Here is a 27,710-nt window from a genome sequence, read left to right on the forward strand (position 1 = left end):
AGAATTTGAAATATGATGTACATCCGAAAAAAACAAAAAGTAAAAAGAAAAAAATTTCTAGAAAATCTCTCATTTATCTTCAGTTATCTCATTTCTCTGCTCCACTACAAAAGCACTTAAGAATTTGAGGATTGAAATAAATAGGAAGAGAATGAATTATACCTTGTTAAGATAGAAATCTGTTAGTTTATACTAATTTTAAAATAGACAATTAAAAAGAGAAGAATGGAGGATTTTCTTACAGTAGAATTCCAATGGACAAATGAGTAGAGCATGGAAGCATTGGAAAATCATCATTTTGCAATAAATACATTAAAACTTCATTTGGGCAGGAATTGCCATGGATGCTAAATATTAATAGGGGGAACTTTAATGAGAAGCAAAATATTTACATTATCTCAAGTTCTTTTCCTTTAGATTGCTTATTAGTTGTGAGGGGGAAAATGATCAAAGTTAAAATCACCAGTGGGCAGCACACAGACATTGTGTACTTCCAAACATAATGCCTTGAAATTACACATCACTCACACAGCATTCCCACGAGAGATGCATAATCTCAATCTAATCATGAGGAAACATCAAATAAAACCAGACTGAGGACTATTCAATGAAATAACTGGCCCATATTCTTAAAAATGTCAAGGTCATGAGATAGTGAGGAATTTTCCCATCTTAAACAAGACTGAAGGGACAGGATAACTAAATGCAACATTTGTTCTGGACTGGATCATGAACCGCAGGAGTAAAAATACTGTAAAGGACATTATTAGGAGAATCGGCAAAATTGGACCATGAACTTTAGATTACATAAAACTATTGTATATAGGTTAAATTTCCCAAAAATGATCACTATACTGTGCTTCAGTAAAAGCCTTGTTCATAGGATACACACTGAAATATTAAGGTGTAGGTGGACACAATATACGAAATCTAGTCTCTAATTGTGTGTATGTGAGAAAGAGAATAAGAAAGAAAGAGACAGAGAGAGAGGCACCACATATTATTGAAAATTGAGGCATATGGATAAAAGGTATGCTGGCTATCTATGGACTATTCTTGCATCTTTCTTGTTAAGTTTAAATTACTTCTAAGTGAAAGCTTAAAAAAATCACCTTAACAGTATATAGGCAATGTCTCCATCTTTCACTTCCAAGCCTCTCCTGAACCTCTGCAAGGAGACTTTCATTCCCACAGCTCAGCTTTTCTATCCTCACAGTCCTCATAGTTAGCATACTTCCTTGGCTTCCTGATATCCCACTCTCCTCCTTCTCCTTTCACTTCAGCAGACACTCTTTCTCAGTTTGCTCTGCTGGATCCTCTTTCTATGTCCAACTTCTGAAATACCCCAGGACTAAATATTTTGGCTTACTAAATATTTTGGAGTGATTGTGTATTTGAAAGAGGGGCCTAAATGAATCAATGTTGTCACACAAAACAAATGTGCATTCTAAAGGGGTATTGAGAGGAGTTTAATAAAGTGATTATCTACAAAGGGCAAGTGAGCACAGGTTAAAGGAAACCAAGAATGGATGGGGATGCACCGGAAGGTTGGCACCAGAAGGGAACATTACTACCCTAGGTCAGAAATGACCGGAGGAGAATGCTTGGTGTTACAGAAAGAAAGTGCTGGAAGAGATGGCCACCCCACAACAGCTTTGGCTTTAGATAAAGTAATTTACCACCCTGAGACCCAAGTGGGAGAAAGCCAAAGGAATAAATAACCCACCTTACACTTCTACCGGGAACAGGTAGAACAGCTGTCCATGCATCTCAGGCGTTACATCTGCAATTGCGGGGAGAAAAGGGGGCCCCAGTGCCTCGCAAAGAGACAGAAGAGGCGGCTTAGACTCAGCTTTCCTTGCAGGCGCTCTCAGTCTGCTCTGATTCCGGGGATGCGTAGTCTGATGCCGCCTAAGACCGGGACCGTGATGTCCCAAGGACCTTAAAAAAAAAAAAAACCCATAGTACTCCGGAAGTCGGAAAATGGCGAACGGGGGGACCAGTTGGGGAGGATGCGGAAGCGCTGGCTATGTGTCCAACCCAGGTTAACTGTGGACGCAAATGGCGCTCAAAATGGGCCATTTCCGCCTTAATCGGTTAACCTGTTTCCTCTGCTCTTCGCATTAAAAATCTAGACCATTAAAGGACCATTTATGATTCGCACACCTTGCCAGATTCCTCCCCAACCTCTGCTCGACGTGGCGCCCCAGCCCGAGCCCCGTTACCGCCTCCCACCAGGAGGCAGCGATGCCTTGGGTCATCCCTTCTTCTGCAGGCTCCAGGGCCCCTCCGGCCCTCGGAGATCCCTCTCGTCCCCAGCTCTGTGGCGCATTCCTGCTCCCCCTTATTTCTCGTCTCCCGCATGCCTCTGCAGCGAAATTCGCATTTACGTTGGCAAAAAGGATTTTTTCATGTTTGATATTTTGCATGTGAATTGAGAAACAGTTCCTCAGTTCCCTGAACGCCAATTAATTGTAAAGATGAATCTTGTAAAATTATCATAGCAGAAGTGAAGGTGGTTTAGCGTTGAAACTTGTTTTAAAAATCTAGGAAAGAAGGGTTCAGGAAGGCAGTCCGGATTTGGGCGCCCGTACGGCCCCTTGCAGCGTAGGGCCCCGGGGGATTCACTTAAGAGGGTCCCTCCCGGACGACTAGAAAGAAGCCCCGCACTCTGTGGAACTGCTGGAGCGTGGGTCAGTTCCCACGACAGTCTCGGGAAACAGCCAGGGGCAGCCCAGCCTGGGTGGGTGGGTGGGCACCCTCGCCCTCACCGGGCGCACATGAGGTCGGATGTACCAGCTGAGGCTCCTTTGGGCTCCTGAGAATCCCACTCGCCCGCAAGGACCAAACCGTTCCTCTCCTGGCGCCGCCTCAGGCTCCGGGTCCTGTGTGGACTAGAATCCAAGCAGGTCTGGGCAGGGGTCGCGGCTCCTTTCCACCTTGGGACAGTCTGTGTCCCGCTCAGTCCCGGGGCAGCAGCGCGCAGGGACTTTGTATCACGTCCCCTCCTACTCCAGCCTTTCCACCCTGCAGCGGCCACAGGCTAGGCGGGAGGCTCGCCCGCCCTAGGTCCATTCTCCTCGGCGCCGGCCGCTTTGGGCTGTACTCAGACCCGCAGAACTTCAAGTCGCCTCTAAGCCTAACACCCTCCCCCACCCTCAACCCCACCGCCGCTCCCGCATAGTTTCTGTATGGAGGGCGATAAGGCAAAGGGTTCAATAATCGCCCAGTCTTAAGTTTCCCATCTGCCACCACTGTCACTGGACTCCCTCCCACACCTGCCTCCCCTTCCACGACTGGGAACCCCAGACGTGCCTCTTCCTCGGACTTCCTCTGAGTTCCAGGGAGACGCTGCACAGGGAGACCTAATCTTGTACGTGTTTTTGGTGGGGGAGAGGAAGTTGGAGGAACGCTGGCGTAGATGACAAGCAATCTGAAGATTCCAGGAGGCACCCTAAGATATAAATTGTCCTAAGCCTACCTGGGGAATATTGTCTCTTAATTGTATTTTTCCCCATACCCTCTCTCCGCGCCTGTTGTCCTATCGCTTAGATCTTACCTTGACAGCTTCGGTGAGGAGGGCTCGTTGATCGACCGCCTTCTTATTGCTAATCTTTTTGCTTTTGCAAAGTAGGTCAGACAAAATGCAAGCTCCTCAGCGGGGAAAACCACAGTGATGTTTTTCACCCCTAGTAGCACAGGCAGGTGAGGGCTGCGGGCCGACGTGACTTAAGGGAGTGGTATGATCTAGAGCTCGCGGGTCATCTAGTTAGGACTGGTCACTGCACAGAGTCAGTGAATGTTCTGATTCTAATTTGAACCCTTATTGTGCCCTCTAAGTAGCGTTATTCTAAAGGGGTTCATTTTCTCTAGAGGATCATCGGGTACTCTCAGCAATGATAACTTTACTCCTAGGAACTTATGCTGGAGTATAGCCCATAAATTGGATTGCCCTGCTGCTTTAAATACAAGACACTATTTTTGAATAAAATAAGAAGGAAAGATGTCCAAAATGTAAGTGACAAGTCAAGTTGTTCATTTCTGTATATAATATGATGTCTTTGGAGGGGAATAAAATTTGTATGTTTTCATTTGCATAAAATTATGCAAATACTCCAAAATATATCAATAGTGGTTACTTATCACTTGGGATGTTGGGAAAAGGAGGGTGTAAGTTCTGTTTTCACTTTATACCTTACTGTCTTGTTTCATTTGGAAAGAAATGCTTATTATTTTGATCACAAAATAGAGATAATTAAAAAGTAATAAAAGAACTCATGCTATTCACTTTAAAAATTATAAAAGCTGATATTTACGAAGAATTTACTATATAGTAGGTACCATACTACGTTTTATTTTTATTATCCCATTTAGTTAGGTGCTGTTATTATGTCAATCTCATAGGTAAGAAAATGTAGCTTTGCAGAATTTAAGTAATTTGTTGGCATGAGGGCTGCTCAGGAAGTGATTATGTGGACAATGTGGCTCCCCACTGGGAAACTCCACACCTCTGTGTCTTGTAGACCCTTGGGCACTGCCCATTTTCTACAGCACAAGTGTCCACACTCCCTGTCCCACCTAGAGAAACATATCCAAAGTCAGATGGCTACTGAATGGCTGCATAACTTATTCAATTTACTTTTATTAGTAAAGCAAAATAAAAATGATAGACATTCTTTGTAAGATATCAGGAAAAATAAGGTGGCTTCAAAAGAGTCCTCCAGCCAGTGCTAAATCCAGAGAAGTGAGTCTCCATGCTCCACTGCTGTATCAAATCTAGAGAAAGAAGAGGCCAATAATATTTACATTAGTAAATGTAAAGCCTCCTTTAAAAACTAGAATGGAAACTCTCTTGAGACTAGAAATGTGAGGAATTGCTGGAGGTGGACTCTAGATGTCTAGAAGATGGATCCTGAGAACAGGAGCAGGCCCAAGTGGCAATGGATTATTGGAGGATTCCAGTGGTGACCCCAGGAAGCTGGCTTCAGCATTTCCTGGGCTGAGGAGCAGGGATATCTCTCTCCAGGCATGAACAGTGGGTGGACAGTTGCATTGTAGAGAGTGGGTGGTGCTTGGGTGACTATAACACACAGAGGAGTGAGGTTTCCCCATGAGGAGCCACATTACCCAGGCGAAGACCTGATGAGCAGCCCCTCGCTCTGACTTGCCTCTCCTTCCAAACTGTGCAAAGTGTGGCACTAGTTCCATTTAACTCGCCTGGACAGAAACTACTCACTGAGGCAGGAGATGCTTTATTCAGGAATCTTGATTTTCACAATCTAAAATTACACTATTGTTCTTAAATTAAAATTTTGTTGGTCTCTGGCATCTGTGAAAGGTCCTTGAAGGAACACTTATATCATTTTTCTCTTACAGATTATTTATTTTCTATTCTATCCTGGAAAAAAGTTAGTGTGTCATAACCTAGAAACTAAACAGCTCAGCTGATATAGGGTCATATAATCTGACACACTTAGGGCGAAAACGTAAAAATATACCTCCAAACACATTTGGTTGGATCTCTCTCACCAATCTCTTGGGTATATCTCTGGCCAATCTCATAATTTATTGGATCAATATCATATATTTGAGTGGTCTTATTGTCAGTAATTACACCATTCAATTAAAACGAATCGAAATCTTCCATCTAGGTTGAAAGGGCACTGCTACATTTCCAACAATTCTATCCTGACTACAGTTAAGGTAGCACCCTCCCAGCTACCTTCTTTCCCATCACTTGTATAACATTCTCAATAGCACTTATCATACACACATTGTCTTTTTTCATTTGGGAGCATGATTACTGTTTGTTTCCTCCCTTGAAGGTGTCAGGCACTTTATGGTAGAGCCCATGTCTGCCCTGTCAATTGCTGTATCTCCAGGGCCTTGATCACCATGCAGCACAATATAGGTACTTAGTAAGTTCTCCCGAATGAAGAAAGAACGAGTGCATACAAAATATTCTCCAGCCACCAGCCGAACAGAGGAAGCCCAAATATAAATACCCTCCTTGGAAGGCTTTGTTTGTTTATTTGTTTTTTTCCATTTTGCTTCTCAGAACATGCAAGTAAACTTGCTATGACCATCTAATGGTAGCATGACCCAATTAATTAGACCTGGAAAGCCATCCTGAACTTGGTTTGATTAAGGTCATTCTGGACAAGCATATTTATGTGCTTCCTCTCTCCAGGCTCAGCTTTCTGAAGCAATTTGCACTGAAGGTTAACAGCAACATCCAGTGTCAGCACCTTGGTGTCTGACAATAGTGGGACACAGAAGTCCAAGGCTGATAGCCTACTGCATCCTCCTCTCTCTTGGCCCAGACATGTTGGTTCACCACCTAGGAGCCTGAAGGACTGGAGCTTCATCTCTTTTGCTTAGTGGGTTTGGTTGTCTGCACACAAGAGGTGGGAGCCCGGGTTACTGCCCGCCCTGCACACGGCAGAAGCCTGGGTCTGGCCAACCTCCAAGCACTGAGAGGAGGTTCAGTCGAATGCTCCAATCTGCTGGGAATGACAGGGACTTGGAGACTTTCTCTCTGCCACCAGGAGTTTGGAAAGCTGCCTAGACGGGCTTGCCTGGGAGCTGAGACTCCATTCCATTGGGCCATGTCAGACCCAGGGGAGGTGAATCCTACAGGCCATGTGGCTGAATGGTACCCAGAAAAGCCAGAACACACCATTGCTGGTGGAAAGCAAGAGTGACCTGGTGTCTCTGCAGGCAGGGATCCCAGAACTTTGCCCTTCTCCAGTCCTAGCCACGTAGCTTAGCCACAGTTCTTTCCCTTCCAACCTGGGTTGGCCTGCACCTTCCAAGCCCTGGTGTTGCAGCCACCAGCCCACCCTGTGCTGTTTACAGGACTGTATGTTGCATCTGCAGGGTATCTTTCGAAAATAATTTATTTCATTTTATTTATTTTTAATGGCTGCATAGTTCTGGATTTTCAGATGCACTATAATTTTCCCCAATCCTTTCCTGAAAACCATGTTAATTTGTTTTAATAGATTTTCTTTTTTAGAGAAATTTTAGCTTCACAGCAAAATTGAGCAGAAAAGAGGGAGAGTTCCCATGTATCCCTGCCTTCACATCAGCATAGCAGCCCCACCACTATCAAAATCTGTCACCAGAGTGGTAGATTTATTACAATCTGTGAACCTACAGTGAAATTGTTACAATTTCTTGTTTGTAAAAGCAGTGGAATTTCTGGGTCGAAAGAGTGTTCACATTCAAGCATTTAATGCATATTGCTAAGTTGCATTTCCAAAGGTTCTAGCAAATTTATTCCTACCAATGTGTATTAATCGTGTTTTCTATTTTCTGCATGATGTTTTTGACATCTTAAAACACCTTTTTGTTTGGGGGGAGATCACCCCTCCAGAGCTAGCCATTTAGAGATAGCAAAGGGCTCAGCCGGGAGCATGCCTTTGCTGTACAAACTAACCAATCCAGAGCCATACCTCCTCTGTCTGGCCCAGCCAGTACAATCCAAAAAGCATTATTCCTCTCCCTTAACCATCACAGGGCCAGGTATCAGGCAACTAGGGACCACCCTATAGCCCAAAGGCAGCCCAAATTATTCAAACTAGCCAATCCTAAACTAGTTACTCTGCCCTGCCTTGTCTTTCCAGAGGAGACTCCGATAAAGGCTCAGCCCTAAACTGATCTCTCCTTCCTGCTTCTACTTCCTGACCAAAACCTGGTGCTCCTTCTGTGGCCCTGCGTGGTGAGCCTCTCCTTTCTAGGGGAACTTTGAATAACATTACACTTGTCCTTCAGTGGCGTTGATCTCTCTGTGTTGTCACTCAGTCACCTTGATAAATTAAAATTGGAGCGCAGAACATAGCGGTGTTTGGGAGATAGGAATTTCCAACAGTTCATCAATTTGGAGTATAATAAAAAAAGTTTACTATGCTAGCCAACATTATATTCAGTGTTTTAGTTTGCATTTCTTTAATTAGTGAGCCGAATCTACCTTTCCCAAAGGTTTAAAGTAGCCTTTTCTGGAAATCAAGATTATGGAAATTAATGTTTTGTCAACAAATTAAAATATTTTTCCCAATTTTTCTTCAGCTGCCAAAATTAATTATTTTTTTAAAGGGGACAGAGAGCCAGGAATATTTAGCATTTATGTATTCAAATGTGTCAATCTTTTTCTTTTTAGGTTCTGAGTGTACATTCAGTCTTTATCCTTTCAAAAAAATGTTTTTAAAAGTGATAAATGCACATAACATAAAATTTACCATCTGGACCACTTTTGAGTGTACAGCTCAGTGCCACTAAGTACATTCACATTTTTAGACAACCAGAAAAGCTGAACTTCTGTACCCACTAGTGATACATCCACATTTTCCCCTCCCCTGACCCCCGGCAACCACCATTCCTCTTTGTGTCTCTATAACTTTGATGCTTCTGGTGCCTCATAAGTGGAATAATACAGTATTTGTCCTGTTTGAATGGCTTATTTTACCTTGCATAGTGCCCTCAAAGTTCATCCATGTGTCAGAATTGCCTTCCATTTTAAGACTGAGTAATATTCCAGTGCGTGTATATTCTCTATTTTGTTTATCCATTCATCCTTTGATGGACACTTGGGTTGCTTCCACCTTTTGGCTATAGTGAATAGTGCTGTTATGAACATGGGTGTACAGATACCTGTCTGAGTCCCTGCTTTCTTTTGTATATTTACCCAGAAGGAGAATTCTGTTGGATCGTATGTTAATTCTATTTTTAATTTTTTGAGGAACTGCCATCATGTTTTCCATTGTGGCTGCACCATTTTACATTCTCACTAAGAGTGCACAGGGTTCCAATTTCGTTTACTTTGAATTTAGTGCCTGTTTGGGCCTGAACTTGTGCAAAGTACCTCACCTCCTCCACAGGAAACTGTGGCTCAGAGACTTGCCTCCTCTATCTTAAAAAGGTTACACAGGAAATAACAAATGGTTAGGAGGATAACACATGCAGACATCTGTAGTCTTTATATGCTTGCTTTGCATCAATACAGTGTGTTCTGCCAACCACATAATTTCTAAACTGCTTATACACTCCATTCCCTTAGTTTCCCCTTGTTTATAAATGTTTTGGGTATAAAAATGTTAGAAAACATTTATAGAGATTTCGTTTTGAGAAAATAATTGGTCATTAGAGGCACAACATTCAGTGATAGAGTAATCATAGTCCTTATTTGAAGACATATGTTCGGAAGCGGTGCCTGCATTTATATTTATTTACTCATTCATTTATGATACTGTACTAAACATTGATAAACCCGCCACTCAAAACCCTGGCACTAATTTTCAACAATTACAATTTCAGAGGCATGGTATCCAGTCTCTGTTCAATGTGTCTCATTCACATCCCCTTTACATCTTATTCTTTTTCAGCTCTTTTCTCCATTCCATTCCATTGTTTAAAACCCTTCTCAGTCATATTTTCAAGCCTTTCTGTCCCTGCTTAATACGCTGTCTGATGTCATTTAAAAATTTTCTTATCTTCCTCCTGTGACTTTCTTTCTTTGCAGCTTCTTGCTAGTAGGATTGGACAGGGTTGAAGTCTTCTATTTACATTTACATTGTGCCTGCGATTTCTAAACCATTTCTCACAACCTGATTCCATTGGGCCCTCAAATCCCTCATCTCTATGGCTGACATGGGAGATGAAAGCTCAGTCCCCAGAGTGACCCAAATGCTAGCCCTCTGCTCAAGAATGCTTGTTTAACCTGCACAGAGAGCTGTAGCTCTGAGAAGTGCCCAAGCTACCTTCTCAAAATGGCACAGAATACAACAGAAAGAATTGGGCAGGGGGCATTGAAAACCTAGTTTTCTGACATTGATTTCCTTCCTTGGAAGAACTACAGTGATTTCTGCGGGTTTCACAATCATCAGCACCCCTTTACCTCCTTCATCCTCAGATATTCTCCTCAGGTCTTTATGAAAAGTGGGCAAGGGCTTCCTTGTGTGTTGTAATTTTTACATTTCTTATATTAAATTTGCTTTTGTATGCACAAAATGGATTATAAATTAATCCAAATTCTTCATTCATGAAATATTCTCCACATTCATCCACCTATAGCAAATATATATATTATATGCAGTATATATATGCAATGTAATATATATGCAATAAAAGTCACAAACCATCCACTCAAAACAAAATCAAAGATTTTGGGATGATCTGATTGGCAGTGACAATTTCAGAAGCACATGGTATCCAGTCACTGATGTCCAATGACTTTCTTCCCCAACTCCATCATGTCCTTTCTTCTCCTCTATTCTCCATCCCACTTTGTCTTCTCATTGATCCCTTGTCTGTCATGTCCCTAATTTTTCGTTTCCAAATCATTTATAATACTGATACCAATCCTTAGTCCCTATCCCCTTGCATTGAGGGAGGCTGTGGGCTGAAAAACGAAAAAGAAAAGGAAGAGTAAAGATGGTGAGGACTGTAGTGTGAGGACAGGTGATTGAAATGCTGTTGTGGAAGGAAGAATAAAACAAACATACCATATATCTAAACCAGCTTTTTGTTGTTGTCATAGTCGTTAATATTTAAGTGCGATATTTTCTTAAATCCAAGATGCTCTTGACTGTAATAGACAGTTATTACTTTGAATTTCTTGGAGAAAAACATCCATAATTAAACAATGTCAAGGTAAGATATAGATCTCCTAAAACCAAAGTGTGACCAAGATTTGGATGCAGGTAGTTCATTTTGGAGATGATCTCAGGTAGCAGAAATGAACAAGAGAGAACAGCAAGAAATGGAAGATAGAAAAGAAAACAGTGTGGAATAATGAGCCAGCTATCACTTGGTATCAAGGCATAATTCTATGAGGACTTTCAAAGATGGTGTGTAGAATGACCTTCAATATTGTCCCCATGTAGTACAGGGAATATAGGTCATTTATCCATCACATTCTATCCTCCAAAACTTGAGGCTTATGTCTAGAGGGATTAGCCCTCAACACTGTGCATGGCTGAGTGGCCTTCCATTGCCCAGAAAAAAGCAGTGGAACACCCTCTGAGATGCATACTTGACCTGGGATGCTGTCAACAAGGATGGAACTGTCCAGCACAGCTGTCCTGAAGTTAGGTGGTCCCACATACCACAAGCATCTGTGGAAGTCCTTTCTGTGAACCACACAGATTCTACCACTAAACTTTCAAGGTGTTAGGTGATAGCAACTTCAAAAGATTTATGCTCATAGGGGCATAAATCAGTGATAAAATCTCTTCATTTACTTAATAAGACAATAAATGTTGATTTCATAGGCCTCTGTAAATGTTTTGTTCTCTTTCTGAACAGCAGACAGAATTAAGGAAAAAGAGAATGGAGAGGAGAAAGAGAGAGAAAGAGTGCATGTGTGAGGGAGTGCCTTTTCTCTCTCTTTAGTACTTTGAATAAAAGTACTGAGCTAGAGAAGGGTGAGTGCTAGGGGACAAAACTCTGATGCTGAACTACCCTGTGGACAACTAGCGGGGAATTAAGGGAGGTCTCCTCTTCTTTTGGCCCTGGGCATGGGAGTACAAAGTGTTTGAAGTAACAAAGAAGCACCCATTGCCAGCTTCACACAAAACAAAACTTAAAATCTGGGAAAGTCTGGGAGTGGATATGCAGTGGAGCAGGAATCTGGTTAAGTGAGAAATATTTCTGCTTGGATAATTTTCCTTCTGGGTCTAGCTAAGGCACAGACCTTAGGTCTTCAGTTCTTCTGTCCTCCTGACCCCCTTGCCCATGATCATCACCACCACTCCCAACCCCTAACCACATACAGACTTCAATCTCTGGTCTAGATCAGCAGCCACCCCATCAGGATTAGAAGAGGTTCTGGAAACAGCCTTCCTGGCTCCTGTCCTGAGATCTCTGTGTTAACAAAATGAACACATATAGAAGGGATCCAAATTTTTTGACAAATAACTTATACAATCCAAGATGGAAGGGCTCATGAGAAAGGAACACGAAAATTTCAAGATGAAATATCGAGGGGAATTTGTTCTTTCTTTTACATTTACCTTTTTCTTATCTAAAAATCATGGGCAATGTCAAACAAGCATTCTCAGAATATCCTGAAAACAGAAAGAAAAACTTTAAATACTTAAATGTTTCATCAAGAAAATCTAGATTCATTCTATCAAGACTGTTAAAAAGAGAAGAGATTGCAATGAGCTAAAAAACAGTACAAAGTTTAATGTGATATCACTATTATTTCTTTTTCAAATTTTTAGCTACAGAAACAGAACACACTCAAAGTTTAAGCATAAAGGGATTTATTAGGGGATAAAGATAATGTAAGCTCCAATAGTAAGGTGAACACAGATTTTAGACTAAACATCAGAGAATAACTCTCAGAAGCTCACAGCAAACTAACTCACCAAGAGACTCTGTCAGAAATCAGAAAACACTGAATCAGGCAGCAACCACTACAGCTGTTCTCTTCAGAACCACGCAGCACCTGGCAAATGTTAGAATAGTTGGTAATTCCAAGTGCTTGTGGGGAATGTGTGCATCGAGTAATCTTCATGCACTATTGTTGGAGGGCACATGCTACATTCATCCTAGTGAACCATCTGGCAAAACTCAGTAAAATTAAGTGTATATGTTTTCTATGGCACAGTTCTGCTCATGAGTACACATCCTAGAGAAATTCTCTCACAGCTCCATAAGGGACTATTATATGGAGTGATGGTGACTAAGTGGCAATCTGAGTATCCACTGGGGACAGAAGATAGGTGAAGTGTGGCAGAGATTCATCAGAGGCTAAGATGCCAGACTTGGAAGCAGCAGATCAAATATCCAAGAAAAGATGTTAGAAATTTGCAAATGAGTGGAAAATAGTAAATAAAGATACATAACCTAACACTTTTTCCATGAATTGAAAATACAAGCAAACAAAAGAATATATCACATTTTAGATGGCTGATTGATAGAAAAGTAACACGAGTGGGAAGAATTGCAGTGGATGAAGAGAAAGTAAATAAGGAGAATAACCTATAATAGAATGCACATAATTACATAAAAGAGGATAGAAATCAGCAAATTACTATTGAAAATGTGATATTAACTCAACCCAGTTGCCCTTTAGGTGTGAAAATCATAACAATTTTGAATGTCCCTTTGATTCAGGTATCTAGTGTAGACAAAAATAGAAAAATCACAATTCTAAGTAGGCATGGGACTCAGCCTTTCCAACCTCAACCTAAATACGCTTTTACTCATTTCCCTGCGTGATACATATGCCTGAGGACTGAGGTTCTCGGTCCAGCTCCAGCATGAATTAGCTTTGTGATCTTGGATTATGATCTAACTTCACAGAACCTCATCTCTACAATCAGGCAATGCCTCTCTGATATGGGAAGAGAATTAAAAACAGTAAGTGTAATTTGTCTGAAATATGGAGAAACTTTCTATATCCAATGGAAACTGTCAATAACTGGACCCTTCTCCTCACACCCCCACACCTTCGTCTGCCCATGGAGTTTCAATAGTGTCTTCCAGAAGTGACTCTGCTTCATTTCCCTCATTAAGAAAACAGTTTAATTATAGTGCACACCATATCAATGTCTTTAATGGACACACCTCCTTAGGCATACATCTAGCATAATGTACACTCAAAAAACGTTCACCAGCATTTTGTTGTAATTTCTCCCTTCTAGAAATTTTGAGGGTAATATTTTCTCTAGTACTAGGTCTGTGGCTCTTGAAAGCTTATACTTTCTTCCATGTGAGTTATTTACTAAACTCTTATCTCTTCTCCTCTTTATTTTCTGAGATGCCACACCACCATTCCACCTTTCCCTGTTGCAAGATTCTCTGTGCCGCCCTCACTGGAGCTGAGGCTGTAACTAACCCAGGAAATAAACATTGGCCTTTCTTTTTTTTTTTTTTAATTTTTATTTTTTTCGGATGTATGTATTTCAAGTTCTGTATACATTACATCATGCTCACCACTGGAACACTAATTATAGTGCATCCCCTCACGTGTGACCCTAATCACCCCTTTTGCCCTCCCCCCTCCCCCCTTCCCCAATGGTAACCACCAGTCCAATCTCCAATGCTATGTGTTTTGTTTGTTTTTTTGTCGTTTTTATCTTCTACTTATGAGTGAGATCATATGGTATTTGACTTTCTCCCTCTGACTCATTTCACTCAGCGTAATACCCTCAAGGTTCATCCATGTTGTCACAAATGGCCGGATTTCGTCATTTCTTATGGCTGAGTAGTAGTCCATCATGTATAAATACCACATCTTCTTTATCCATTCGTCCCTTGAGGGGCACCTAGGTTGCTTCCAAGTCTTGGCTATTGTGTATAATGCTGCAATGAACATAGAGGTGCGAGTATCTTTATGCCTTTGTGTTTTCAAGTTCTTTGGATAAATACCCAGCAGTGGAATAGCTGTATCATATGGTAGATCTATCCTTAATTTTCTGAGGATACTCCAAACTGCTTTCCATAGTGGCTGCACCATTTTGCACTGCCACCAGCAGTGAGCAAGGGTTCCTTTCTCTCCACACCCTCTCCAACATTTGTTGTTTCCTGTCTTGTTAATTATAGCCATTCTGACCCGAGTGAGGTGATACCTCATTGTAGTTTTGATTTGCATTTCCCTGATAGCTAATGATGTTGAGCATCTTTTCATATGCCTGTTGGCCATCTGTATATCTTCTTTGGAGAAATCTCTGTTCAGATCTTTTCCCCATTCTCTAATTGGATTGTTGTTTTTTTTGTTGTTGAGCTGTATGAGTTCTTTGTATATTTTGGATATTAACCCCTTATCTGTTATGTGGTTTGCAAATATCTTCTCCCACTTGTTAGGTTGTCTTTTCATTTTGTTGATGGTTTCCTTTGCTGTGCAGAAACTTTTTAGTTTGATGTAGTCCCATTTGTTCATTTTTTTCTTTTGTTTCCCTTGCCAGTCAGACATGGGACTTGAAAATATGCTGCTCAGACCGATGTCAAAGAGCGTATTACCTATGTTTTCTTCTAGAAGTCTCATGGTTTCGGGTCTTACATTCAAGTCTTTAATCCATTTTGAGTTGATTTTTGTGCATGGTGTAAGGGAATGGTCTACTTTCATTCTTTTGCATGTGGCTGTCCAGTTTTCCCAACACCGTTTATTGAAGAGACTCTCCTTTCTCCATCATATGCTCTTGGCTCCCTTGTCGAATATTAGCTGTCCATAAACGTGTGGGTTTACTTCTGGGCTCTCAATTTTGTTCCATTGATCTGTGTGTCTGTTTTTGTGCCAGTACCATGCTGTTTTGGTTACTATGGCTTTGTAGTATAATTTGAAATCGGGGAGTGTGATACCTCCAGCTTTGTTCTTTTTTCTCAGGAATCCTTTGGCTATTCGGGGTCTTTTGTTGTTCCATATAAATTTTAGGATTCTTTGTTCTATTTCTGTAAAAAATGTTGTTGGAACTTTGATAGGGATTGCGTTGAATCTATAGATTGCTTTAGGAAGTATGGACATTTTGACAATGTTAATTCTTCCAATCCAAGAGCACGGAATATCTTTCCATTTCTTTGTGTCTTCTTCGATTTCTTTCAACAATGTCTTATAGTTTTCAGTGTACAGGTCTTTCACCTCTTTTGTTAAGTATATTCCTAGGTATTTTATTCTTTTTGTTGCAATTGTAAATGGGATTGTATTCTTAATTTTTCTTTCTGCTACTTCATTGTTAGTGTATAGAAATGCAACCGATTTTTGTACATTGATTTTGTATCCCGCAACTTGACTGTAATCCTTTATTATTTCTAAAAGTTTTTTAGTGGACTCTTTAGGGTTTTCTAGATATAAAATCATGTCGTCTGCAAAGAGTGATAGTTTCACTTCTTCTTTTCCAATGTGGATCCCTTTTATTTCTTTTTCTTGCCTGATTGCTCTGGCTAGGACTTCCAATACTATGTTAAATAAGAGTGGTGACAGTGGGCATCCTTGTCTGGTTCCTGTTCTTAGAGGGATAGCTTTCAGTTTTTCTCCATTGAGAATGGTATTTGCTGTGGGTTTGTCATATATGGCCTTTATTATGTTGAGGTATTTTCCTTCTATACCCATTTTATTTAGAGTTTTTATCATAAATGGATGCTGTATCTTGTCAAATGCTTTCTCTGCATCTATTGAGATGATCATGTGATTTTTATTCTTCATTTTGTTAATGTGGTGTATCACGTTGATAGATTTGCAGATGTTGAACCATCCCTGCATACCTGGAATGAAACCCACTTGATCATGATGTATGATCTTTTTAATGTATTGTTGTATTCGATTTGCTAGTATTTTGTTGAGGATTTTTGCATCGATGTTCATCAGTGATATTGGCCTGTAATTTTCTTTTTTTGTGTTGTCCTTGTCCGGTTTTGGTATCAGGATAATGTTTGCTTCATAGAAGGAGTTAGGAAGCCTCCCCTCCTCTTCAATTTTTTGGAAGAGTTTGAGAAGGATAGGTATTAGGTCTTCTTTGAATGTTTGGTAGAATTCACCAGGGAAGCCATCTGGTCCTGGACTTTTATTTTTTGGGAGGTTTTTAATTGCTGTTTCGATCTCCTTACTGGCGATCAGTCTATTCAAATTTTCTACATCTTCTTGGTCCAGTTTTGGAAGGTTGTATGTTTCTAAGAATTTATCCAATTCCTCTAGATTATCCAATCTGTTGGCGTATAGCTTTTCATAGTATTCTCTTATTATCTTTTGTATTTCTGAGGTGTCTGTTGTAATCTCTCCTCTTTCATTTCTGATTTTATTTATTTGAGCCTTCTCTCTTTTTTTCTTGGTGAGTCTAGCTAAGGGTTTGTCAATTTTGTTTATCTTTTCGAAGAATCAGCTCTTGGTTTTATTAATTTTTTCTATTGCTTTTTTAGTCTCTATTTCGTTTATTTCTGCTCTGATTTTTATTATTTCCTTCCTTCTGCTGATTTTGGGCCTTGCTTGTTGTTCTTTTTCCAGTACCTTTAGGTGCACTTTTAGATTGCCTATTTGGGATTTTTCTTCTTTGTTGAGGTAGGCCTGAATTGCTATAAACTTCGCTCGTAGAACCGCTTTTGCTGTATCCCACAGATTTTGGCATGTCGTGTTTTCATTTTTATTTGTCTCCAGGAAATTTTTTATTTCTTCTTTGATTTCTTCATTGATCCAATCATTGTTCAGTAGCATTTTGTTCAATCTCCACATTTTTATGGCTTTTCTGATTTTCTTTCTGTAGTTGATTTCCAGTTTCATATCTTTGTGGTCACAAAAGATGCATGGTGTTATTTCGATCTTCTTAAATTTATTGAGACTTGTTTTGTGGCCTAGTATGTGATCAATCCTGGAGAATGTTCCATGGCATGGGCATTTGAAAAGAATGTGTATTCTGTGGTTTTTGGATGGAATGTTCTGTATATATCTACTAAGTCCATCTGGTCTAATGTGTCCTTTAAGGCCAGTGTTTCTTTATTGATCTTCTGTTTGGATGATCTATCCATTGGTGTAAGTGGAGTGTTAAAGTCCCCTACTATTATTGTGTTACTGTCTATTTCTCCTCTTATGTCTGTTAATAATTGCTTTAAATATTTAGGTTGTCCTGTGTTGGGTGCGTAGATATTTACAAGTGTTATATTTTCCTGTTGTATTGTTCCCTCTATCATTATGTAGTGCCCGTCTTTGTCTCTTATTACAGTTTTTGATTTAAAGTCTATTTTGTCTGATATAAGTATTGCTACCCCCGCTTTCTTTTCTTTGCCATTTGCATGGAATATCTTTTTCCGTCCTTTCACTTTCAGTTGGTGAGTGTCTGTAGGTCTGAAGTGTGTCTCTTTGTATGCAGCATATACATGGATCTTGTTTTTTCATTCATTTGAACATTGGCCTTTCTATGGGGAATTGAAAATGCATTGTTTGTGTCCACCTGTTTGACCACAGGATGATAGTCTTGTTATTTTAATCAATTCTGATTCCTTCAGTTAAGGTTAGCCTGTAAAACACCAATCATACCACCTGAAAAAGTGATGTGTGTTGGAGAAACTGGTGTGCCTTCACTGAAATACTTCAGATGTTTGGTTTGATCTTTATTTCTAAGATGTGTGTACAGAAAGGTATAATTATTTAAGATAAAATTTGCCCAGCAATTCCATCCTCTACCCTTCGTATTCTTCTTTCCAAACTAATAACTAATCACTCAGAGAGGGAAGATGAAAAGTGGGTAAATAGTCCCTGAATGGACTAAGAGAGGAAAGTATTCTACAATCCTCCTTGCCAATAACTATAGATGGAGATTTGAGTACAATTTCCTATTAGTAGTCTAAGTTTCAAAACTTAAAATCTACTCTTTTTATTTCACAGTTTGGTCACCAAACTTTGTAACATCAAAACATATATGATCTGATCTGAATATATTTTATGCTCCTTATTTATTCCAATTAGCAGGAATACTCATTCATTTTACACATAAATATCAATGTGTTACAGAATGCTACCCCAGACCAGGATGGTTACAGTTATATCATCTCAAGATATGTACCTTCTAGTCTATCCTAAATCTTCTGCATTCTGAGTCCTAAAGTGTATCTGCCCCTAATATTTCATAAAAGTTATTGAGGTCCTGTTTTTTTCCTAGTGACATATAAATATGAAATCCTGATATGCATACCATATGAAACTATCTTTTTCCCCTTAACATCCTGACCAATTTTGTAATGATGACATAATGATATCCTCTCTTTCATCAGCTACATTTACCATTCATGGGAGGTGTAAAAATATTCTATTTTAAATTTCCTATTATTAGACATTTCCCACTTTCTACTTTTTGGCTTAATTAATCTGCATCCTATGGAATTTTTTTGGTGGAATACATTGCTGGAGGTGAAATTTCTTTGTTGTATAAAGTTCTGTGCATTACACATTTAATTTCTAGAATTTAGTGTTATTCAAAATATAGCAGCACTGGGGCTGGCCCCGTGGCCGAGTGGTTAAGTTCGCGCGCTCCGCTGCAGGCAGCCCAGTGTTTCGTTAGTTCGAATCCTGGGCGCGGACATGGCACTGCTCATCAGACCATGCTGAGGCAGCGTCCCACATGCCACAACTAGAAGAACCCACAACGAAGAATACACAACTATGTACCGGGGGGCTTTGGGGAGAAAAAGGAAAAAATAAAATCTTTAAAAAAAAAATATAGCAGCACTAATTTCCTACTTGACTTATATGCAAGTTTCTACTGCCCTACTCTCAACAGCGTTGGGTATAATCAAATTAAAATATCTATGATAGGCAATATATATGTATTGAGCATGATTTTATTATTTCTTTGTAGGTACTTTTGCAGGATTAATTGTATTATTGTCTTTGAGAATTATGTAACTACATTTTCTTCATCTGGCCTAAACTTTAAAGTGATGTGGTAGCCAGCTTCCAAGGTGGCCACCAAGGATCCCTGCGTCCTGATATTCACACCTTTGTGTAGTCCTCTCCCACGTTGTTCTGGGATTGGTCTGTGTAATCCATAAAATATGGTGGAAGTGTGATATGTCACTTCTGAGTTAGGTTATAAATGATGCTGCAAGTTCCCTTTTGGTCATTGTGTCATATCCTCTCTTCCCTCTTGGGTCATTCCCTCTGAGGTCAGCCAGCTACCTTATCATGAACACCCCTACGGGAAGCCCTTGTGGTAAAGAACTTAGAACTCTTGTCAACAAAATGAGTGAGCTTGGCAAGTGATCCCCCTGCCTCAGGCAGTGCTTCAGATGCCTGTACCCTCCTGACAGACCCTCAGCAAGACCACCCAACAAAGTTCCTCCCTGATTCCCAGAAACTGTGTGAAATAACATATGTTTGTAAAGGGTTTTTTCCCCCAATTTTTTTATTGTGAGTAAAATACACACAACATAAAACTGACTATCTTAACTGTCTTTAAGTGTACAGGTCAGTGGTATTAAGTTTGTTCATATTTTCAACCGTCGCCCCCGTCAATCTGCAGAATTCTTTTCATCTTCAAATGTTTGCCGTTATAAGCTGCTAAAATTTGAGTTAGTTTGTTATACAGCAAGAGATTACTCACCTGAGTGGATCTTACATGTAATTGTATACTATACATAATTTGTAGGTTTTGGTGTGTAAACGTTTTTAACGTATATAAATATGCTGCTGATATAGGTCTCTTTCTATTTAATTACTCACTCCTAGTTATGATTTTAAGATTAATCAGTTTAGCTAGGTATACAATTTGTTTGTTACATCAAACTACTGTAGAATATTTCATAGAACGAATACAGGACATCACACATAAACACCATGGTTGCCTCCAACTTCCCTAACTCATAAACAATATTGTGATAAATGTCATCATGTATGTACCCTTAGGGATCTGTATGGGATGTTTTCTGTGATATCAGTCCAGGAGTGGGGTATAGAGGGACAAAGGACAAAGGCTTTCCATGAATATTTCCATTACGCTTTTCAGAATTAACAGTAATACCAGCCTTCTTGAGAGGTCTGCCCACCTCAAATCCTCACCACCAACTCAATGAGTTATCCACATTTCTAATTCTCATGCTTTTGATAGTTTCATAGTTTTAATGAGCCTTATGAAGAATGATTTTGAGCCTCTCTTCATATACGTTTCAGCCATTCTCTATCAATTTTCTACTAATTGCCCATACATATCTCTTTTCACGTTTTTCCTTTTGGTTTCCTGCTTTAAGTTTTTTGATTTGTCCAGGTTATGCATTCTTTGTACATAGATATTCATTACTCATGAATTTAGACCTTTAAAATTATCTTCTCCCAGATTTTCACTCGTCAGTCTTTTGCATGTATCCTTCAATGAATGGAACTTTTTCTTGTTTCCATACACGATCCCTCCTCCCAACCGTTTCTGATAGTGTATTATGTCAAGATTTCCAATGCATAAAACAATTACACATCACTTTAGCAACCTTTCCTCATCGTTTAGTCTTGAGTATGTAGTTCTTATACTGAAGCATGAGTAACCATGCTTCTTCTCACTCAGAAGCTTCTCTAATAATTTCTTAATCTTACTAGCAGAGGGATTTCACTCACAGTGGGATAACACAGGCTATGTACCTTGTAATTAATAGGAAACACAGCATCACCTATGAAGCATTCTTTTTTTTTAGAGTTCCAATTACTTAATTTTTAATAGTTTAATAGCTTGCTATTTTTCTTTTTTAAAGATTGGCACCTGACTAACAACTGTTGCCAATATTCTTTTTTCCCCCCCTTTCTCCTTCTCCCCAAATCCCCACAGTACATAGTTGTATATTCTAGTTGTAGGTGCTTCTAGTTGTGGCATGTGGGATGCCACCTCAGCATGGCCTGATGAGTGGTGCCATGTGTGCACCTAGGATCCGAAACGGTGAAACCATTGGCCTCAGAAGTGCAGCATGCGAACCTAACCACTGCCATGGGGCCGGCCCCTGAAGCACTCTTGTCTATAAAAATTCAATCTAAATCTAATCATACCTCTAAATCTGATAGTTTATAAGATTTATGTGGAATAAAAGAACAAACAACACATAGCAATCAATCAGCCAAGTCCAGAAAGTGGGAAATTCTACAGGATATATTATCCTGCTCTTTCAGAGAATAAAAGGCAAAAAAAAGGATGGATTAGGATTTATCATAAATCAAAAGTTTTGAGACATATTGAATATATGCAATGTATGAACCTTCTTTGAATCCTCATGCAAAGAAGTCAAGTACAAAAAGGTATTTTTGAGACATCTGCGGGAAATGTAATGAGTACTGATTACCAGAAGATAGAACGGATTTAATGTTAAAATTGTAAGATGTGATGATGGCATTACAAAAAAATCAGATCTGTTATACATAGATGCCATGGTTTTGACAGATGGAATGATATAATGTGTCCAATTTGCTTAAAAACACTCTACCTGAAATTTGGGTGGGATAGATCAAACAAGATTGCCAAATGTTGATAATGGTTAAAGATTGAGTGATAGACACTAAGGGTTCCTAACATTTTTTTCTCTGTTCGTGTGTACTTGAATTTTTCCAAAATGTTTGGGAGTCACTAATTTCCAAATACTTACCAATTTGGGGTATAATAAAAGTTTAATATATGCTAATACACTATCCAAAATTGTATTCATTGTTTTATTTGCATGTCTTTGATTTTAGTGAGCCTAAACTTACCTTTCCTATTGGGTTGAAGAAGCCTTTTCTATTTATGGAAATTAACCTTATGTCTCCAATTAAAATATTTTTCCCAATTTTTCATTGGCTTTCAAAATTAATTATGTTTTTTTAAGAGTAGAGAGAGCAAAGAATATTTAGCATTTATATATTCAAATGTGTCAATCCTTTCCTTTTAAGGTTCTGAGTCTACTTTCAGTCTTTTTCAATTAAAAAAATTTTTAATGTGCTAGATGCACATAAGCTAACATTTAGCATCTGGATCATTTCTGAGTGTACAGTTCAGAGCCATAAGTACACTCACATTGTTGTACAACCAGCAACACTGACCTTCTGTACCCACTAACAATACAGCCACATTGTCCCCTCTCCCAGCCGCTGGCAACCACCATTCTCCTTTCTATGTCTAAAACTTTGATGATTCTAGGTGCCTCATATAAGTAGAATCATGCAGTATTTGTCCTGTTTAAATGGCTTATTTCATTTAGCATAGTGTCCTCAATGTTCATTCATGTTGCAGCATGTGTCAGAATTGCCTTCCTTTTTAAGGCTGAATAATATTCCACTGCTTTCCTATATTCCCTATTTGGTTTACCCATTTATCCATTGATGGACACTTGGTTGCTTCCCCCTTTTGCCTATCGTGAATACTGCTGCTCTGAACACGGGTGTACAGATATACGTCTGAGTCCCTGCTTTCAATTCTTCTGTGTATTTACCCAGAAGGAGAATTTTGCTGGATCATGTGCTAATTATACTTTTAATTTTTTTGAGGAGCTGCCACGACTTTACATTCTCACTAAGAGTGCACAGGGTTCCAATTTCATTTACTTTGAATTTAGTGGTTTTTTGGGCCTGAACTTGTGCAAAGTACCTCACCTCCTCCACAGGAAACTGTGGCTCAGAGACTTGCCTCCTCTATCTTGACAAGGTTACACAGGAAGTCACACATGGTGAGGAGGAGCAAAATACCCAGATGTCTGTGGTGTCTATATGCTTGCTTTGCAACAACACAGTGTGTTCTGTCGAGCACACAATTGCCCAACTGCTTATACTCTCCTTTCCCTTATGTTTCCCTGATTTGTAATTGTTTTCAGTATAAGCATGTTATAAAACATTTATAGGATTTGCTTTGCTAAAAAAAAAAAACTTGGGGGGCCGGCCCCGTGGCCAAGTGGTTAAGTTCGTACACTCTGCTTTGACCACCCAGGGTTTCGCCAGTTCGGATCTTGGGTGCGGCCATGGCACCACTCATCAGGCCAGGTTCAGGTGGCGTCCCACGTGCAACAACTAGGAGGACCCATAACTAAAAGAAAAAAAAGACAACTATATGCTGGGGGGATTTGGAGAGAAAAAAGCAGAAAAAAAAAGGAGCTTGTCAGCAGTTCTTAGCTCAGGTGCCAATCTTTAAAAAAAAAAAAAAACTTGGTCGTTAGAAGCATGACATTGAGTGATAGAGTAATCATAGTCCTTATTTGAAGGCATATGTTCATAAGTGGTGCATGCATTTGTATTTATTTATTCATCCTTTTGTTATACTATACTAAACAGTGATAAACTCACCTTGACACTGTCTAATTTTCAACAATTACAATTTCAGAGACATGGTATCTAGTCTCTGTTCAATTTCTCTCACTGAGCCCCCTTCACATCTTATTTTTTCTCTCTTCTCCCCATTCCATTCTGATTTTTTAAGCCATCTCAGCAATATTCTCAAATCTTTCTTTCACTCCATCATATACTCTCAGATGTCTTGTAAAATTTTTGTCTTTCAGGGGACTTCCTTTCTTTGCAACTTCCTGTTTGTAGGATTAGACAGGGCAGCAGTCTTCTAATTTTGTTTATGTCGTGCTTGCAATTTCTAAGCCATTTCTCACAATCTGATTTCATTGGGACCTCAAACTCCCCATCCCTATGGCCAACGTGGGAGATGAAAACTCAGTCCCTAGAGTGACCCAAACGCCAGCCCGCTGCTCCAGACAGCTCTCGGGGACCACGTCTTTCTTTATTTTGGATGCTAATGTGTTGGTCCTCTCTGTGGTTGAAAGAATCAATGAGGAGAGAGGGGGGAAGAAAAGTGGGCTGTGAGACTTCAGAACAGGAAGCAAAGAGGATCAGATGGGAACCCCCTCCACATCCAAACCACCAAGAACTTTCCAACTCCTTTTGCTACCTATCCTGTTTTCTGATGCAGATAAGTGATGTTTAATCAGTTTAACTAGAAGGCAAACAGCTTTCTCATGTTCCAATCAGACTCCAGCAACTCGCCTAAATTCAAATTTAGAACTGTTACTGTGTGAAAGGAACAATGTCCTTCCAGCTGGACAAAATGAATGCCAACACCTAGTTTCTGGTTTTGGTTCCTAACATCTGAGGTGAAGAAAAGTTTCAAAGTCCAAAGTGTGGTCACTACTGCATGCTTGTTCATCTCTCTTAGCCCAGCTCTTTCAATGTGCCTGGTTGGAGGGGCTGAAGCTATGGGGGTGCATAAATCTTTCTGGAGGCATGAGGGCATTTTCTCTGATAGTCCCTGAGAGAATCTGGTAGAGCTCCAGGAGGTAAAACTCACAGAAGTGTGGGCGACCCCCTGGAGTTTTAATTCTCAGACTTGTCCACACTGAACCTCCAGCGCTTTGTCTTTTACAGTGCAGGTTTCCCTACCCTGAAGGCTTCTGCTCTGGTAAGTTGTGATTCTCTGTATCTGCCTGTCTGTATCATTTTGGGACAGTGGTTTGCCCTGTGACCTCACTTCTCTGATAGATCTGGAAAGAGTTGTTGATTTTCAGTTTGTTCAGCTTTAACTTGTTGTTATGATGGAATGGTGACTTCCAAGCTCCTTACATGCTGGGTTGGGAATGGCAAGATGCCCCAACTTTCGAATGAGTTCCAAGGGATGAAAGGCTCCTTAGCAGGACAAGGCTGAAGAAAAATTTAACATGCCGTTGGGGCCATATGATCTAATATAGGCAAAATATGACATGGGCACTGCGGTAGGATGAAAATAAGCAACCCTACCCCAGAGCTATCCACATCCTTATCCCTGGAGCCTGTAAATGTCACCTTACATGGAAAACACATTGCAGATGTGAGTTAAGGATCTTTAGACTGTAAGATGATCCGGGATTCCCTGAGTGGGCCCTAAGTGCAATCATAAGTACCACAGAGGGAGATTTCATAGATCATAAAAGAGAGGCTATATGAGATGGAGCAGAGAGCGATTTTAAAGTGCTGGCCTTGAAGATCAGAATGATATGGCCATAAACCAAGGAATGCCAGAAGCCACCAGAAACTCATAGAGGCAAGGAGCAGTTTCTCCCCCAGACCTTCTGGAGGGCGTGTGGCTCTGCAGACGTTTTGGTTTCTGCCCACTGATACTAGTTTCAGATTTCAGGCCTCCAGAACTATGAGAGAATAAATTCCCATTGTTTCAGTTCGCCAAGTTTATGGTGGTTTGTTACAGCAGCCATAAGAAACTAACATAACCACTGAGTGACTGCGCATTTGGAACTGCCTGTCATTATTAGGTATTATCAGACCCACCGAGTCATAAAGTCGAGCAGGCATCGCAGCACTCCAGCATTCATGATTGAGCCCAGGCATGGGCAGAAACCAGAAGAAAATTTCATGAACAGGTGGTCCAGACTCCAACGACATTTTCCTCTATTGCTTGAATTCTCATGAATTCATGGGAGTTAACTATGACCAGCTGATGGAGGAGAAATGAATTTGGACCCATGTCACAGATGGGTAGGTTCAATGATTAACTGTTGCCAAATTATAGCTTGGACCAGGGTGCCTTTAAAAGACAGTGGTACGAAGCAATTTTCTCAGTGGGCAGAGCTGTTAGAAGTACACTTGATCATGAAGTTTTTATAGAAGGAGAAATGACCTGAGGTAAAAAAATATATATACAAATTTCTAAGACATGGAGGTAGTTTGACTAGTTTCTCAGGATGACAAAAGAGCAAGATGGGAAGCAAGGCAAGGTATCTAGGGAATAGGCACAAGGAAGGATCTTTGGGCACAAATCTGTGTCTCACATCAATAGTTGAGGAAGACACTCAACCACCAGGTGGACAGATGACTCACCTGGTAGCTCTCAGACAGCCTCTATTCATAGCCATATCTATGCTTATGCAATGGACCCATGAATGGAATAGCAGCCGTGGCAGAAATAGAGGTTATGCAGAGGTTCAAAGCGTGTGTTCCTTCTCACGAAAGCTAATATAGCTATCGCCTCTACTGAATAACCAACCTATCCACCTCAGAGACTCATTTAAGTCCTCAGTACTCCATCCAACACTCCAGGAGAACAACCAACCACTTAAAAGCAGCTTGGTTATATCAGATCTCTTTCACCCTAGAATGTTTAGGGATTAAACCCTACCCAAATTGACAACCACTATGGATATAGGTTTGCATTACCTGCATACCATGCCTCTGCCAGCTCTTGTCTCCAGAGACTTATGGAGTTTCTGACTTATTGATATGAAGTTTCTCCATAAGAATTTGTTAATGTACCTAGTTTATGGTGAGGCAAGTGCACCAAAAGGAGCACAACCATGGGACTGATTGGTTATACCTCATACTGGAAGCAACTGACCTCACAAAACGAGTTAATGCCTATTGAAGACACTGCCAATGTGCTATCTTGAAACAATACCTTGTGGAGTCGAGACACTATCCTCCAAGATGTGCTTTATGTATTGAAATAATGACCGACATTCAGTGATACACAGACTGACAGACTAATAGCTAGAGTCCATAGATCTGGAAACCAAGGGGTAGAAGTAGAATTGGCTTCCCTCACATCACTACCCATGACATATATGTCCAAAATTTGCGATTTGTGTCTCTGCAGCTCTACACTCTGCTGGGTTGGAGAGATTTCTTGGTTTTTGTGATGAAGAGAATGGGCTTCCTTTTACCTGGGGACATAATATGGGTTCCACTAAACCTAATGCTAAGACTACTGCCTGGTCACTTCGGGTCTCTATAATGATGGACTGATAGGCCAAAAAAAAAAAAAAAAAAAAAAAGAACCACTATACTGATAACCAACCTGATTATTATGATAAGTTTCACAATGAGGTATAGAGGAATATGTCTGGAATTGGGGGGATCACCCAGGTGCTAATAATAATCAGGCAATTGCAGAAGCCATAAGTTAACAGAGCTTAATAAAGAGTTCAAATCCCCAGAGATAGATTGGACATTTTCCACTAGACCAGCAGACTAATTCTGCTGACATGCTGCTTGAAGGTGAGGAAAATCTAGAATGAACAGTAGAGGAGGGTGAAGTTAAGTATCAGTGTTGGTCTTTGAAGCTGCTGCTTCCATGAATATAGTGGAAACTGGTTCCATGTTCCACTAACCCTATGGACATAATCTTTTTATAGAATTGCTATCAGCTACGACCTTAAAATTTAGAGGCAGAATGGACATAATATGATGCAGGTGAATCTGCATGGTGCAAAGAAAGGACTGCAGCAGATGCTTGTGATATGTGGGACCACCTGATCTCAGGTCAGCTGTGCTGGACAGTTCCATCCATGTCAAC

At 40.1% G+C, this 27,710-nt stretch overlaps 1 long non-coding RNA gene across 1 annotated transcript in view; it reads left to right on the forward strand.

Moving 5' to 3' along the window:
* Nucleotides 1-3,874: 3,874 nt before the first annotated feature.
* LOC139046427 (uncharacterized) overlaps nucleotides 3,875-27,710 on the forward strand; it is a 32,499-nt gene continuing 8,663 nt past the window's right edge. The window contains exons 1-2 of the long non-coding RNA XR_011506486.1: nucleotides 3,875-4,014; nucleotides 7,629-7,723. This is a non-coding gene — a long non-coding RNA (uncharacterized lncRNA). The remainder of the gene's footprint in view (nucleotides 4,015-7,628; nucleotides 7,724-27,710) is intronic.

The sequence above is a fragment of the Equus asinus genome, chromosome 10 (assembly GCF_041296235.1).
Source record: "Equus asinus isolate D_3611 breed Donkey chromosome 10, EquAss-T2T_v2, whole genome shotgun sequence".
Lineage (NCBI taxonomy): Eukaryota > Metazoa > Chordata > Mammalia > Perissodactyla > Equidae > Equus > Equus asinus.